The 18,073-nt window shown below is 40.2% G+C and overlaps 1 long non-coding RNA gene across 2 annotated transcripts in view; it reads left to right on the top strand.

Moving 5' to 3' along the window:
- LOC141568473 (uncharacterized) overlaps positions 1 to 14,921 on the top strand; it is a 36,675-nt gene extending 21,754 nt beyond the window's left edge. The window contains exons 3-4 of one of the 2 annotated variants that reach the window (XR_012491614.2): positions 8,288 to 8,388; positions 9,836 to 14,109. This is a non-coding gene — a long non-coding RNA (uncharacterized LOC141568473). The other variant, XR_012491617.2, reaches the window with a different exon arrangement.
- Positions 14,922 to 18,073: the final 3,152 nt, after the last annotated feature.

Genomic DNA, 18,073 nt, shown 5'->3' on the forward strand with positions numbered 1-18,073 from the left:
AAATCCCTTCATTTTTCACTTGAGATTAGCCTGATAACTATATTTTTAAAATGTCATAATATTTATCACACCCTTTCTGAGTATATGACCCTCAACACTACATAATCGCCTCTAAGGCTATATGAAAATAGAGAATTCTTCCCTTTTTGGGTGTTAAAATAGGTATGACCACATTTTAATTCATTTTTGTCTGTTTGGGTCTATTACCAAATTGGTTTGTCCTATTTTTACAGAAGTAACCTTCATCCCTCTAGAATGATATTATGCACCCATGTACCTTCTCTTCATGTGTACCATCACCTCAAATAGTTTCCTATTATATCCCCCAAGTACCCAGCCATCAGCATTCTAAAACCGGAGCCATACATTGCAAATGCTTTACAACATCAACCATAATCAACAGTTATTTTGTTGAAAATACCATCAATCATTTCAACTTTACTCCAACATATGAAGTTTAAACCTAGGAAATGCAATGGCATGGGAGCGAAAGGTTTTAAATAATAGTATTCTAGTACCAAATGTCATCTGTTAAATTAGAATAAAGAAAATGAACTCTAAGCATAAACGGAATAAATTTAGAACACAGAACATTCCTTTATGAACAAGAAGTGAAAAAGGGAAAGTATACGAAGTGGAGAACTTGACAAATGTTACATGTATCTATATACATCCTATACAAAAGTACTGAACTGGCTGGATAGTATTTTGGGGTTTAACACGCTTTTATTGGGATCAAGGACTGGATTTGGTTGGGGGATTTTCTGTGTTCTCTCACATGACTGGGGCCTTGAGGCCCATCTACTGATGCCATCGGTAATTCCACGCGTGGGCCTGCTGTGACGGGCTGTGTTGATGCTCTGCTCAACCCCCAGAGCCTCTTTAGCATCCTCCTACGTCAGTGTGCTTTACTCCTACTGAATCGCTTCTGCAACTCTCTTCAAAACCACCATTAGGCTACTCAAGGTGCTTCGCCTAGACAGCTGAGAGGTGGGAGTGCCTGGAATTCACCCACTCCCGCCACCCGCAGCCTGGAGCAGCACAATGACCCATACATAGATATAAAAGAGTATCTTTCTTAAAACGGAACAGACTTTGTACCGTTGTCTACACTCTAGACCTCCCTGCGGGACAAGGCTGGGCCTGGGATTCACTTGAAATCACATCTTTGCTTGCCAGTTAGGCCCTATGACGTGGCAGATCATATCATGTAGGAAGGATCTGTTGGAAGATAAAAATGCCACATGGGTTCTCTGGCAAGCCCCAGTAGGAGTGTCACAGCATGGACCCCTGGGTTCCGGAGCAAGGTCATGTCATCTGCAGCAGAAAGCAATATAACATTTGAAAAATTGTGTTGATATTATTCTGGATCCTGGTAGAGATGGAGTGTCTGAACCCTGGCACATCCTGTGACTATGCAGCCCAGGATGGCCATCGTGAGGTGGGCACTACCGATGGCACTAAGGCTTACGGTTGGAGGGGCTCAGTTGCAGTCTGTTGTATGAGAAAGGTGACACATCTGAGTTCAGGCCCAGGGAGTCCCCAGAACCATCATCTCTGCACCCTTAGCTCACGTCTGTGGCTTCATGGGAGATTCCCTAAGCTCAATTGATGGAAGAAAAGAAAAACTGAGCTTGATTCATAGTACGTTGGTGCAAACAGTCCCACTTAGGGTTGCTTCTGAAAGATAACGGTGAATGGAAATCTTCCTAATGCCCGCTGGGTCATCCACTGTGTGTTGAGCTACAAGTGTCGGAGGTAAGGTGGTGGTGAATGGCGTGGCTGGTTGGTTAGGAGGCCAGGGGAGTACGACTGGAAGACTGGGCACAAGGAAGTGTGTGGAAGAGGCATGTCGATAGACCAATGGGAGTAGGCACAACGTTTAAGGGTCTTGGTATCACATGTCAACACCCACAGCAGAAGAGACACTAGCCCCCAGGTAGACTGAAGAATTGTCCAGTAAATGACAGTCAGTCTGTCCTTGGCTACCCCAGTGGCACACAATCAGGTCATCCATGGAGGATGGGGGAGAGGAGGTGACAGGGGTCCACCACCAGGGGCGCTCTCTCACTAAGGCTGATATATCTGCTACTGCCACCGAAGGTCCAACTCATAAGCCACCAAAACTGACTTTAAGCCTCTGCTACATGACCATCTTTGAGGAGACTAATCAGCCACTTGGTAACAAGCTGATTGCTCTGGAAAAATCCCTTCTGTCCTTAAAAGGTCAGCAGTTTGTCCTTATCTGAATGTAATTATATTCCAGGTATGCATTTTCCTTTTCTCTATGCAATATCTCAGCCTGTAGCATCCTGGGACAAAGAGAGTATCTGATTTACTGATATAACACCTCCATCTATCATCGCCTCTAACTCTTACAGAAAATCAGGTATAGCTGTGGGCATATACTCATGGGATCCATGGCTCCTACCACCTACTACATCCAGAGGCTTCTGGCCTGACAGATATTTCCTTTAACAGTTTATTGTTTCAAAATCATAAGGAATATCTGGTTTTCGATGCCCTTAGCTCCCTGTGTTTCACCCACTTCAACCCAGTTACCCTACTTTAAGAGCTTTACCCTAAAGTAACAATATGAAATACAGACAAGATTTTATATAAAAACATTTGTCAAACCATTACTGACAACAGTGAAAAAACTGGAACATTATTAGGTCCCAAATCAGGAAAACAAACAGGTAGATTAGGGCATATACCTATGATGGAATATTATACAATGTTGGTTAAAAACAATTTTTAATGACATGGGAAAATGCTTATATCATAATTTTAAAGGAAAAATGCTTAACATATTTAGAAATTTTTAATGTAAAAGAAAACAGGAAAAATGACTTGGTCTAGCAGATATCAACATTAAGTACAAAGCTGGAGTCATTAAAATTAGTAGGATTTATGCAAAGATCTACAAGTACTTATCAAAACAATCACAGCTGAAAATGTTTAGCTCTTCTTATGTGCCCTGTAACAGATAAGTATTAACTCACTGAATTCTCACAACAACACTATGAAGATGTACTAGAACTATCTTCATGGAGAGGTTATGTGTCTTGCCTCTGTGCAACTGAATAAATAACTTAGAAACAGACCGAAGTATTTGCTACTTTGGTGTGTGATAGAGGTGGCATTGTAAGTGAGTGGGCAAAGCCTGGACTAGTCAATAAATGGTGTGGACACATGGCTTTCCATATGGGAAAAAAATGTAGTTCCTGACCTCATACCCTATACATAAGCAAATTCTAAAGAAACACTGGAAATTATTAGAGTGATATATTTGAGACTATAGTGATGACTATATTGGTGAGGATCCAGGTAGGAAACAGGCGGTCACTCAAAAGTGGTAATTGAAGAGAGTTCAATGATTGGACTACTTATAAAGGTGTGGAGACAATGAAGGGAAACAAATACGGGATGAGAAAGCATTCTGGGGCTGGCAACAGCAACCAGTGGTAACTGGTAAAATCATTGTGCTTGAAGGATAATGGGAAGGCAATTGTTAGGGGAAACCCAGGGCTGCAGAAAAGAGCCACTGAAAGGGAGGACAGAGGAATGCAATCACTGCTAAATCTTCACACAGCAGGGGATACTGTATTTTGCTGTGTGTAATGTGTACTGTATGTTTTGCCCAAATTTGTGAGGGGAAAAATAAAGATGCTCATTATACATGGGTAGTACTAATTCCGTATCTATATAAATGTTTTTAATTCTTTTACTTGTGATTATGAGTTAAAAGTGTAACTCGAGAGATCAATAATGATATCCGTATGCAAAATAATATCCTGGAATACCATCATCGGTTTTGTTGAACTTGGGACAGCCAACTTGCAACAACAAAGAGTCCTTGGCCTTCTACGATGCGTAAATATTGTAAATGTGTTACGATACATAAAATTTCTTGTATCTGTTCTTGTGTTTTATAATTATTTGTTCCATAGGATTTCTTGTACTATACTATGTTAAAAAATAAATGCTAAAATTTCTTTATAATACAAAAAACAAGTACCTAAATGTAAACAAATAAAAATTTGAATTAAAAAATTAAAACGAAAGATCATTTCCCTGAAAGTTTGGGCCAAAGACGTGGGTGCACGTTATATAATACACAGGAACGCATTATACATGGCAAAATACAGTAAGTCAGGATTATAAATACCTCAACTTTCCCCACTTCCTGCCTCTTAATCTCCTGCAGATGCCTCCCATTGGCCAAACCCAACTGGAGGCTAGGGAACAAGGGAGCCTGGTGGACCCTGTCTACAGAGGTCGGCTTTTCAGAGCAAGGTGGAGAAGAGCATAGGTGATCTGGAAGGGCAAATAGTGAATACCCAATACAATGACTGTCAAGAGAAAGCTTTTCCGGATAAGACGTAACAGCAAAACTCTTAGAGGAAAAGATTGATAAATCTGACTAGTCAAAATGTCTGTGCTAAGCCAGTTTAAAAGGCAAATGTCAGATTGAAAGAATATGTTTGAAACATAAAGACAACATTCATATCCATAATATATGTGTATGTGTGTACACACACACTAAATGTTGGCTGGCATGGGAAGAAAAGACCTCTCACATGCTGCTGGTGAATTGGTACAGCCATTCATTACAGGGAGAGTAATTTGGCAATATCAAGTGAAATTTAAACTGTGCATACCTTATAATCCAGAACTATTTCCTCTAAAAGTATTGTCCACAGAAATTCTTGCAAATGGGCTCCAGGAAGTCACATTTTTAAGAATATCCATTGTAGTGTTTTTAAACATAAGAGAAAAAAAATTGAAAAGAACTAAATGTTAAGTGTTATTCAGAGGCAATAAATAGTGGTCTAGTCATGTAATAAAATGTTATCTAGCAGTTAAAATTCATGAGCAACACATTCACTTTTGACAATAAGGATAGATTGAAAAATAGGTTGAGTGAAAAAAACTGAGTTGAAGAGAGATTTAGAACAGTATGGTAGCATTTATATAAACATTTAGAAACACAAACATAAATAATGAAATGTGTATATAATAAAAACCTGAAATATTGACATGAAAGATGTGTGTCACATTTTTGAAAGTGGTTGGCTCTGCAGAGAAATACAGATCTGGGGAGGGAGAATTTAAAGTACTTCAATTTTGTTTACAACGTTTTATTTATAATGCGCAAAAACCCACAAAAATGAATTAGAGGTATACTAAAATGTTAATAGGCAGCAACTCTGCAGGGTGGCATATTTGGCCCATAGTTTTCTAACTGTATTTTTCTAATTTTCCAAAATGACTAAATATTACTTTTATATTCTCCCCCTACCCCGTTTTTTTTTTGTTTTTTTTTTTTGTTTTTTTTTTTTTTTTTAACTCATTCATAATAGAGGAACAATCATGGCAGCCTCCATTTTAGAAGAAAAACTGGGTAGCCGTCAGTATGGGATACGAGGAAAGCCTTGCCATCTCTACCTGATGTCTTCTCTAGTCAGGTGAAAGCCACCCAGGGCTGGAGGAGAGATGATAATTTAAGACGTTCTGACTTCAGCAAAGCTGATGAATCTCCCCTTATTTTGTACTCAACGCACTGAAAAAAGAGCATCTAGAAATCGTGGTTTTCATTAGAATTTTCCCAGGGTCACATCCAGGTTAATGAAATATATGGGTGAATCACCAGTGATTGTGTATATATTTAATGCATGAGGTCTGTTTTCAGGCATGTTCAAAAATAAAGCTTTTTGGTACTCTTCCTAAATGTATTATGCTCTCATTTGTTTTCTCTTCTCAAAATCTTCTCACTCTCCACAATTAGATCTCTTAAACCAATTTCTGCATTTCAAACCTTCTTATTCATTCATCATTTTTAAACCAATCAAGCCGAAAAGCCGCATGTCATGATGTGAGGAGCCTGGAATTGGAAATTGAAAACCGTGGGTTTGAGTGCAGGCTCTGCTTCTAATTATTTGCATGCCTTTTAGCAAATGACTACTTTTCGGAGCCTCAGTTTAACTCTAAGTTGGAACTTGTATCAGAGGAATGCTCTCACCAGAATAACCAGATTGCAGGTGTCCATGGGATTTGTAAACTATAAAATAGCAAAGTCAGGGTTTACCAGCTTTCCTGGACCAAGTGGGCAGCTGCAGGATAACCAAGGCGTGAGCCGTATCCTTGAGAGACGTGTAGCTGGTGTCCCTAATTTGCAGCAAATTTCTAATGAAGCTGGGATCTTGCCCATAGGACATGCTGCTCCTCCGATGATCTGTGACCACACACGGTAAGAAGAGAGCAGATCAATGGAGCGAATACTCATTTTTTTATAGCTTTACATTCTATTCTTGGATTTCTTCACCCAACTGTGCATTCAATTGCGTCGTGCCTCACTCCATACCAAATGGAATGGGCAGTCTTAGCAGTCATTCATTCATGCAATTTTAAAAAAGCATTTTATTATGCTCCAGGCACTGTTAGAGGCCCAGCAGTGGGCACACATGAAAATTCTTGTCTTTGTGGAAGGTCACAGGCCTTAAACAAACCAACCAGGAAATGATATAGACCATTAGAAAGTGGTACGTGCTATGGAGAATAATAGCCAAGGGCTAGGGAGGAAAGGGCTGGGCTATGCCTTTATAAAGGGTGACGTGAAGACCTGGAGAAGGGGCCTTGCAGACCTCCAGCTACAGGGAGTGTGTCTTGGTTTGCTATTGCTGCTGTACCACGTTACCCCAAACCTTGCAGCTCAAAACAGTGCAACCTTACTATTAATATCTCACGGTTTCTGTAGGTCAGAAGCCTGGGTGGGCTTGGCTCTGCTCTGGAGCTCACGGGGCTGAAATCAAGACAAAGGCAGGCCTGCACTCTTATCTGTAGGCTCTGGAGAATTCCATGCCCAGCTCACACGGGTCTTTGGCAGAATCAGCTCCTTCCAGGTGTAGGACTGAATTCCTCATTTCCTTGCTGGCTGTCAGCTGGAGCTTCCCTCAGCTCCAGAGACCACCTGCACCCCTGCCACAGCACAGCACGTCCTTCTCATGCTTTGCATCTCTCTGACTTACCCTTCTGTCGCACCTCTTCTGCCTTTAGCCAGAGAAGTTTTTGGGTTTTAAGAATTAATGTGAATCCAGAATAATCACCTTACTTCCAGGTCTCTAACCTGAGCAAAATTCCTGTTTTGCTATGCAGTGTCAAATGTACAGTTTCAAGGATGAGGATGTGGACATCTTTGGGGGGACATTCTGCCTTCCATGCAGGTCAAGGGCTCCAGCGGCTACACCAAGGCAGGCCCAGTCCTGGGACACATGGAACTCCTTTGGCTTGAGGACTCACTGAGGGCTTTGGGGAACCTTCCGGCATGGTGGCCTAGGATGCTTCCATCCAACCTTCCTTCCCTTCCCCCTTCACTAGAGTCGCTCTTGCATCATAGGAATTTCCCCTAATAAAATCCATGCACATTTCATCTCACTTGGTGTCCGCCTCTTGGGAGACCGGGACCACTGTTGGTCCAAGGAAACAGGCAGGCAGTCAGGTGGGCACTTGGGCCTGGCTTGCCCCCTGCCCAGGAACAGGGGGAGGGCGCTGTCTGTGCTGGTTGGTAGGTGGGACACAGATAGTCCCTGACACAAGGCAGCACTTCCACTGCTGAAGATGCCACCGCCACCCGTGGTGACCTGGTGCCATGTCCTGGTGGGAATGGGAAGGCTGTGGCAGGTGCGATACGTAGGCTTTGTTAAATATTGGGGGAGCAGTGCCTATAGAGATATCAGTGCTGGTCAGTCATATTCACACCCTACAGAACGATAATAACAAAATATGACTGTCAACAGTGTGACAGTCTCAGGGCCTCTTTGGTAGCTTACAGAGGCTTTTATTTCCTATAGTGGCAGGGCCGACGCAGTTGAAAGCAGGCTGAAGACCCCACTGTTACCGGGGTGTCTGAAAGCTCAGCCAAGGCAGGTCTGGTATGCAGAGGTCAGGGGATGCTGAAATATGGAAGGGGGACATCTTTCTGGATGCCCCTGAGGATGTTGGCCTTACCACCCCTCTTCCACCAGAATCTGTGGGCTTGCAGATATAGCCCACTCTGTCCTAATAAAAATCGGCACCCCAGTGTTGCAGCAAGATGCTGCAGAGGCCTCTGCCCCACAAGATAGCAGTCGCCGACACTCCCACCAAACTTCCTTCCCTCGGGGCGGACTTGCCTCACCATCTCATGATTCTCTCAGCCTTCCTCAGCTCACTGCTGAGTCTCCTTCACAGGTGTTTCCCCTAAAATCCTTGTACTCCCACTCACTTCTTGGTGTCTACTTCTCAGAGAACACAGATGGACAGAAGTGGCCAAGGAAGCCCTAGGTGAGAAGGTGACGTTCCAGCAAAGACACGCAGGAGGTGGAGAGAGTGGGAAGACCATTCCAGGTGAGGGAACAGCAGTAGCCAAAGCCTTAGGAGGAGCCATGTGTAGGTAAGAGGGGGCCTTTCGCTCTGAGTGGGAAGGAAAGGAACTATAGGATTTTGAGCGAAGAAATAGCACGATCTAACTTAAGTTTTAAAATGATCTTTCCTGCAGTTACTTGAGACTTACATGGGGAGGGTGTAGGTGGGGGAAGCAAAGGTGGGCGCCCACCTGTCAGGTCGGGGTGATGGAACTGGACTAGGGTGGAAGTGGTGGGGGTGATCAGAGCCGGGATGCATTCCGAAGGGAGAGACAACTGAACCGCACGAAGGATTAGGTGTGAGATGTGAGGAGGAAAACCGTCACCGGAACGGAGGCGCTGCTAATGGAAATGGAGAGGGAGCCTTGCAGCAGGCGTGAGCAGGACATCAGCAGTTTGGGACGTGTTAAGTTTGAGACGTTTATTCAACATGTATGTGGAGAGGTCAACTGGCAGTGGATGTGTGTGTGAGTCTGGTGCCCAGGGCAGAAGTCTGCGCTGGAGACGTAAATTTGGGAGTTGTCAGCTGGAAGATGGCATTTAAAGGCTTGACACTGGGTGAGCTCACCCAGGAATGATCGTGGATAGCAAAAATGGGTACTTGATAAAATCACGTCTAAGCAAGTGAATTCATGTCATGCCTGAATACTGATGTTTTAGAAAACTCCGGAACATCTGTATGTTTTTCTCTGTATTTGAATTTCTGAGAGGCAAAGTCTGAACCTGGTCATGGTATATCTCTGCCTAAGAACCAGTAAAATAATCTTTTCCCTCCAGCTTTCCTGCTTGGTTAACAAAATTAAGAACCAAAAATGTTTGTGAATAAAAATGATTTTTTTTAACCTAATTATTCTACCTGCAGAATTGAAACCTAATGTTAAGGCTGGAGGCAGATTTGCTTATTAAATTAATTTATGTATGTACTTTATACTTGAATTACACTCATTGGAATTTTCCATTTTCTTCGATCTCTGTTGCATTAAGACTAAAATGAAATCTATTTCTTTATCCTGTATATTTAAAAATTGTGTTAACTATTGTGAAGCAAATAGTCTTTGCTGAATTGTTGAGGGCAATTGCCCACATGTACTTCACAGAACAAAGCAAAGGAAACTTTTCTATTTCCATTATGGGAGGAAAGATTGACCCAGGGACTATGCTCAACCCATACATGGGGGGGGGGGGTCCTCGAAATAGCATGGCTAAGGGAGCACATCAGAATTCCATCTTGCTCAGCTTTCCTTAGTTCCTTCAAAACACAGCTGATAACAACTTGGTGCATAGCTTTATAGATCCATGAATGTTCTGGGCTAGAAGAAATCACTGTGACCAGTTACTATCCCTACTTTATAAATTATATCAGAGATCAAGCTATTTATTTTCAAGTATTTGTAATTCTGGCTTGTTCGACTTCTTTCCCCCTGTACTAGGTTGCTACGGCTGCTGCAACAAATTGCCACAAGCTTGGTGGCTTAAAAGAGCACAAAATTAATTTTCTTCCAGTTCTGGAGGTTAGCAGTCTGAAACCAAGGTGCTCACAGGGGCATGGCCTGTCCAAAGGCTTTCGAGAAGAATCCTTCCTCGCCTCCTCCAGCTGTTGGTGACTCCAGGTGTTTCCTGGTTTGTGGCAGCATAACGTCAACCTCTTCTTCTGCCTTCACGTAGCTGCTTCCCTCAGCCTCTTTGTGTCTCAAATCTTCCTCTCTGTCCTCGTATAAGGACACCAATCATGGGATTTAGGGTGGACCGAAACCACTCACACCAGTCTACTTCTTTTATCCTTTCATGCTTCGCATTAATTTCAGTCTGTCACTGGCTCTTCTAGGTGGTCAAAATCCCTCTTAAAAACAAAAACAATGGCTTAGGACAGAGGGTTCATTGGAAAATCTACAGTCCCTACTTTTGCAGTTGCTCCAGAGTAGCCATCGTGATATTCCATTATCTGCCCTTTTCACCACCCATTCTATAGATTCTTTATTTTTGACTCCATCGGCCACTCTAGTTGAGTTTGTTCGCCTGGTGGATGAACACAGACCTTTATCCCCGAGGACTCTGAGCCTTTGGGTATCTTGCCTTTATCAGCCGTTGTTTGTGGCAATCGCCTGCTTGCTGTTATAACGCACATGGAAGCACCACGAGACGACCTGGTGACTCTGTCGTGTTTCATGCATACTCCTCCTTGGCCTGGTTGTGTAGCATCAACCTTAGCTCATCACGATTATAGGGCTGACTGCTTGGCCAGCGTAATTGCTTTCTGGTCGACCGGTATGAGGCTCTCAAAGTGAATGGCAGCAATCTAGCTTTAGGTTATACCCTTCCATGGAGTATGTGTGGGTGGGCTAGGGGAGAGCAAGGAGTGAATATTTACCGAACAACACTCTAATTTGTATAACCTCCAATGGAAATGAGAAACACAGCTTTTGCTAATGGGACACCGGGAATGATGGTGAGATGCACGGATCCTACCTCCACGCCCTATGTCATCCGTTGCTTCAGTGTGTGAGCTGCATCCTGGGAAACTGCACAGAGCACGACCCCTAAGTTGGTGCGTTAGCTGAGCCTTTCACAGGCACTTCCAGTGCTCTGTCAGGCTGAGTGCTCCTAGGGCGATGGCATTTTGGGGCTGCTAGTTCTTCAAATACTTTTCTGTGCCCTCTACTTTCTTCCCTCCCCTTCTGTGACTCCAATTACATGATAACAGGCCACTTTAAGTTGCTGCACAGCTCACAAATGCTCTGTTCATTTTTTTGAGGCTTTTAAAATTCTTTGATACTTTCTATTGCTATGTTTTTAAATTCACCAATCTTTTCTGAAATGTCTAATTTTCTTTTTATCCCATCTAATGTATTTTTAAAAATCTCCTACATGTCTTGTTTAATCCCAGGGAGTTTAATTTGTATGTTTTGTCTTGGGCAAAGAGGGCCTACTTTGTATAAAAGAACATATTCGGGGATCTTAAATTCACATATCCACATTTGCCACCTCATTTTTTTCCTTTCTGATAAGACTAACGTGTTAATTTCACAGAAAAAATTGTTTTCTCAACTTATCAAATGACTTTGTGCATATAAATTTTGTAATTTTCAATATGTTGCAGAAATGGAAAATGATTCTATGTGTTTTGAAAAAATACTTTATAGATATAGAATAAAACATAAAATGACTTTCATTGTTCATTTACATGTTGAGTAATCCTTAATCAATCAGTTGATTATAATCAGATTTTAGTGATAAAGTAAATTAAGCTGAGAAATACAGAGTACTTTCACCTACGATACACTTATATCTTAGAAATATTATATAAAATACAGTAACATGTCCTATCTTTCCTGTTTTTCCAGGCAAAACAGAAAGGAAATTACGTTGTTTTGTGCATAAGGTAGAAAATTACCAGTTGTAACCCTTGTAATTATTTGTGTGCCTGTCGTATTTTCTACATTTTATAAAACTCAAGAATACTAATTGAAGTTACTATACACTTTAGGGAACTAAAAAAAAAAAGAGAGAGATCCTTCAATGTAAATATTTGAGCTAAAGTAATGAGAACAACCTACAACAGTATAACACTTGAGACTATATAATGAAGAAACTAAACTAGTGAGTCATGATTAGAGCATGATATTTAAATATATACAAAAATATGAATAATGAATGTAAAACCATAAAATATTTAAATGTTTTTTAAAATAATTTTTAGTGATAGCTGTATGATTGGTAATGTTCTCTCTGATTCAGACACAACCACTATTAATGCGGATGATGATATGTTGTAACAATCTCAAAATAGTTATCTTCAAACATCTACTTTCAATAAATATTCTCATCTCATGCATTTTTTCATACTGTGCAGCACTAATATAGAGCAGTGACACTTACCATAACAAAAGAAGCATAGCTCTATGTGTGTTAAAACATATATGGTTATTATTAAGTTCCCAGTACTATAGAGAGAAACATCTCTTTGACAGGTAAATATTTATTCAAAAAATGATATTTAGGAGTTTTGAATTAGTCTAAGAACTTACCTAAATTTGTCAAGATTATTACAGGCTGCATGGAAGATGATTATACTACAGATAATTTGTACTATAAATATTTGCATTCAATCTACTAACAACTTTTCCAACCCTTGAAATAACTATAAAAGGATACTAGTCTATAATTGGGCAGCATTACTTATACAGAGAAAACAGAGATAAAACTAGCACTTCGCACCATGTATAGGATAACTTCGAAGTGTTTTTAGAAATTGAGATTTAAAATTCACTGTAATGATAAATAAAGATAATTATAAAAAAAATCAGCCTATAAAAAACTGTTTTTTGTTTTTTGAAAAATGAATAAAATACAAACCTATGATGATATGGAGCAGTAAAGAAAGACAAATAACTTTAGAAATGACAAAGCATACATAGCCATGGATCCAGCAGAGGTTGAAAAGCAATTAAATAATATTGTAAAACCATTTAATCCAAGAATTTTGCAAAGCTAATTGAAATTTATATATTTCTAGAAAACTGTCATTTACCAAAAAATTGAAGAAGAAATAGAAAATCTGAAAATACACATAGGCATTAAAGAAATTGAATTAATAGTTAAAATTCCCTTACAAACAAAACACTAGGTTCAGATGCTTTTATGGACAAGCACCACCCTATATTCAAGAAACCGATTGTTTCAATTATTTACAAGGTTGCCTCTGAAATAAAGAAATTATGTTTTTTCTCTCTTGTTTGGAATTTTAACAAGACTAAGAAAGATGAAACTGACAAAAGGAAGATGGGTATCTATTCCGTCATCCCACCAATAATTCAAACTTTTTAAAGTCTCCCAAACTGATTTCATGAAGTCTTGTAATGTTCCCAGGCTTGTTGAATGGCACCACCAATTCACATATCCAGCTTGTATTCTATTTCCCCCCATTATCTTGTCTATAACTATTTTTTAGGTCACCAGCATTATCTAGAAGGATAGCCCGTCAGAATATGTCTCTCGGCCTCCTGCCTTTTATTTATTTTTTTTAACCATTCAAAATTCTTCCACCTCTCCAGAAGCATGACCTTTCAAAAGGGCACATTTGATGGTGTCGCTCCCCTGCATACAACCTTTCGTGACTTTCCTTATGGTCAAATAGAGTTCTGATGCCTTTGTACAATAGGCAGAACTTTCCCTCTGAAGCCCCATCTCCACCCCTGTAGCCCCGTCTCCTTCACTCCCTACCTAACAGCCACCCACCACAATGGAACTGCTGGCAGTCTCCCTGTCACACTGGACGTGCTGTCACCTTGACGACCTGCCATCTGCTAGTCTCCTATGGCAAACCAAACCTGGCTTAAGGTACTCAGCACGTCCCTCTTCCACACCACGTGATGGTGTTTGAAGTACATTTTCTTGTTTATTTATCCCATCCCCAACTCTGGCCTGCAAGCCCTTGAGGTCACAGAGACTTGTTCACATGTCATCCCAACCCTGGCCCTGTTCTTGATGCATAGTTGTGTTCCTAGGCAAATCAGTTCAAAATAAATGATAAAAAATTAATTCTGGAAGATTTGGGATGAGATCGTCTATAACTAGTTATTCAAAATGTATCTCTCACTAGGCAGCATCTCTGAATAGGCACCCTTCGGTAATAAGAGCAGTTCTAAAACCATTCTCTGAGGTATATAAATAAACAATGGAATTATGCAGTGGTGGCTTGTTTAATCTTTTCCAGAATCCTACCGATCACATCAGTGGATGGAGGACTTTCTCCATGGTAACATTCCCTTGAATGCAAAAGCTCCAGGCACTCTGAAAACACTCACTCAGGGATGCTATTCCTGCCAAATCCAAATCCTGATTAGCTGGAAACTTGGACCAACAAGAGTGCCCGTAGACCAGGTGATACCCTATGTTCTGTTTGTTGAAAGGAAGATACAAGCTGTGACCTGTGGATCTCTGCATCATAATTATCACCACAAAAGCCTGCTACACAATACCTTCTCTAAGTAAGAAGCTAAATATGAAAAATATGTCCTTTATTTTTGGATAATGAAACAATAGGAGAGCCAAACCCTACTCAAAGATGCAGTGCCTCCAACTTGCAGAAGAGTTTACAATTTATAAGGGTAAATATTGGCAAGTCTCTAACACCCAGAATTACTAAGATATGCAAACACTGATACGAGTACAGAGAGGCAGAAAGAGATGAAGTGTCTATAGCAAGAAAGGAACATGATTTGAGGCATAGCGGAGCTTAACCAGTATTGAAGGTAATTGCAAAGGCCAAGACACTGATCAACTTGAATATTTGATTTTAGACATATTCAATTTAGAGTCTCTGGTTTGGAGAAATTGGGAAGCAAATGTTGTTGTGAAACAATAAATAAATGGATTATTCTGTGTATAATTTCTAAAGTCTATAATAATATTCTGGAAATGGAAGGAATCATGATTTTGAAATTCTATGACATGTATTACTTCTTGGGGGTGGAAGTTATTTTGATGTTTAGTTTTATTTTTGTCAACTCAATAAACTCTGAAAATGAAATAAATTGAAATAATTCATTCATTTCGCTAATATTTACTGAGCGCCCACTCTGTGTCAGGAATGTTCTAGATTCTGGAGATATGCAGCGATCAAAACAAAGTTCTCAACCCTTGTAAAGCTTGTATTCTGCAGTGAGGGTGGGTGGGAGGCAAGACACAGTAAACAGTAATCATAAGAAATGAAAGTAAACAATACAGTAAAAGATAGAAGGTGATACGTTGGCAAGAACAAAAACAGGAGAGCAGGATAATCAGTTGATTATTTTAAATAAACTGGTTCAGTAGGTGAGATAGAAAACAATAGTCAAGCAAAGAGTGGTTACAGATGACAGAGGACAGAGTTGGCTGCACAGATGTCTGGAAAGGAGCATTTTGGGCAGTGACCAGCAGTGCAAGCTTCTTTTGTTCAGGGAACAGGGAGGAGGCAGGAATGACCAGCACGGTAATTAGTTTATTGGTTAAGCTAATGCAATGAAATCTTAATGGTTTATCAGAATAGAAATTTATTTTTTCTTACATAAAGTCCAGTGGGAGCAGCAGTAACCCTGCTTCATTCTGCTTCATTCAATCAGAAGCCCAGGCTGATGGGACTCCGTCATCTTTAACACGTAGCTTTCAAGGTCACCCTGGACAGTGCTATCCGGCATGTGGTAGAAGAGACTATGAAGAATCACATGAGGGTTTTGTAGTCCAGGGTCAGGGTGACTGACGCCCCATTTGCATGGGAGTGATGTTTCCCAAATGTGGGACTTGCAGTGTAAAAACCAGGACAGTCCCGAGCAAACGAGGATGGTGAGTGACTGCCAGTCGAGCCTAGAAGGGCACATGCCATGGCCAGAAGCCAGCTGCATGGCCTCACGTAATGCCAGGGGGCTTGGAAGATGCAAGAACAGGGGACAGATCCCATGGGACAGACCATGGGAAGGACTGAGTGTCACTCTGAGTGAGATGAGAAGGATTAGAAGGTTTTAAAGAGAAGAGTAATATTTCACTTATTGCACTTTTTAATTTAACAAAACACCCATTTGTAAAATTCTAGCCCCTTTTGAAAGCATTTGCGAATATGTAAGTAATTTAATCCTCATTGCAACTTTACAAGATAAGTACTCTGACTATTCCCATTTTACAGGAGAGGAAACTGAGGCACCAAGAGATTTGGTAACGTGTCCAAAATCATCGAGCTGGAAGTGATGGAGCTGGCATTTAAATCCAGACAATCTCGCTAAAGCCGCCAGCCTCGCTTTCAACCTCTCTAATATTCACCGCTGAGATAACCTCCAGGGGTTTACAGAATTGCTCAAGATAAAAGCAATAGATGTGGTGTGTCCAGTACTGGTCCTCGCATGTCCAGGAGCAGCCACTCCCCCTCCTGCAGGTACACATGTGGTCTCATCCCTCTCACCGGGACCTGCCCTCCCCACAAGCACCTCTCCTCCTGAAACATGATGGACAAAGGCGGTAACCACAGTGTGTGTCTCCGTGGTGGCTGGAAACACAGTGATAAAAAAGGAAAGGGATATTTTAATAATAATCTCAAAAAGCTCTGCACTCCACTGAGTCCCCAATATCGTCTTCCTTTTCCGTCCCCTTATTTCATAATGTCTGATTAAATTGTCTTGCCTAACCCTATGAAACATGGGCTCTAAATCAGTACAAACACTGCTTTATTACCACCGACTTAAATATAATTTCATAATTTAAATTCATGCTTTTGTGAGTATTTTCCATAATGGGATCTAAATGCTGGAAAATCCTGCCATCTGCTAACATAAACTATTAGCTTGAAACAAAGTGAAGAAGGCCTGCAAATATGTTTTAGACCAAATTCCATAATAAATTGAGTTAACATTAATTATCACTCATAATCAACAGGGGCTAAAGATATCAAAAGATAAATATGATGTATTGTTCATTTCTTAAATATAACCTCTAAAAAATGACATGCCATGGAAAAATCATGCCAAAGCCAGTGCTAAATACCAGAAGATAGAAAAAAAAAAAAGATGAAAACAAAGGCGACTAGGACAAAGCAGTCACAAAACCCAAAATGAACAATAAAGAAAAAATGTATTAATTTTGAGATGAGGGACAGAGTAGGGAAACTGGTTATAAAACAATTAACAAGGTCAGCTTATATTTCCCATCCACTCTCCATCAGGTAAGTTTACGTTTTAGAGTTGGTCTCTACGATAAAGCTTAATGAGCAATTTCCATCACTGATAAAACAAGATATATTTATATAGAGTGAACAATTCATGTTCATTGCTCATGTTCATTTTTTTTTCATAAAAACATGGAAATTTACCTCTTAATAAGCTTGACTATTAGTGACTATTTCTAGTATGTGCCTGAAATGGCTAAAACTTCCTTCTGAGACTTGAAACTGAGTATTTAATTACTTGCATACATTGGCACCATTGCAAGAATATAATTAGTGTGCTTTCATTTCATTCATATATTAAGAGGAGAATATCTATCCAAACCTGATGAATGGTTATGGCTTTGGTTTCAGGGTAGACAGTAAATCTAATGAATAGAAAAGTATACTTCTTTTTACCAGAATCTCCTTACCAGGGAATAAAGGAATTAGGATATATGTATGAAGCTTATAACACTAAGGAGCTTCATGCAAATGAAATTTATTGGTGGTCTTTAGTAACCAGGCACAAACAAATTTAAACAGGAGTTAAACAGTGCAACCTCAACTTTCTTACTTTAGACTAAGTATTTGCTGAGACCAGATTCCCCTGGAATCTCTGAGAATTGTCAGTCCGAAGGATAGGAAATGGGGCTCGACCACTGTCCTGGTCCCCACTGGTTGAGGGTGGATTCCAGAGATGTGAGCGTCCTCCTTCTTCTAGATGAGAATCATTTTTTTAAAAAAAAGTATATATAAATATCAAAATCTATAGTCTCCACAGTGGGAGTATTTTGGATGATATATTGATGATGGAAAAAATGATTCGAATTTATTTACTCAAACTTTGCTAATTTAATTTATTTTGTACTGCTTATATATTAGTGGGACAGTACATGTCTATAATTTATACCTAATAGACATATATTTGGATTAACTTCTCTTTTTCTAATTGATAGGGTATGTAATCTAAAAAAAAAAAATCACTTAATATCATGATAGT

The sequence above is a fragment of the Rhinolophus sinicus genome, chromosome 7 (genome assembly GCF_057876585.1).
Source record: "Rhinolophus sinicus isolate RSI-liver-muscle chromosome 7, RSI-T2T, whole genome shotgun sequence".
In the NCBI taxonomy this organism is placed as follows: Eukaryota; Metazoa; Chordata; class Mammalia; order Chiroptera; family Rhinolophidae; genus Rhinolophus; species Rhinolophus sinicus.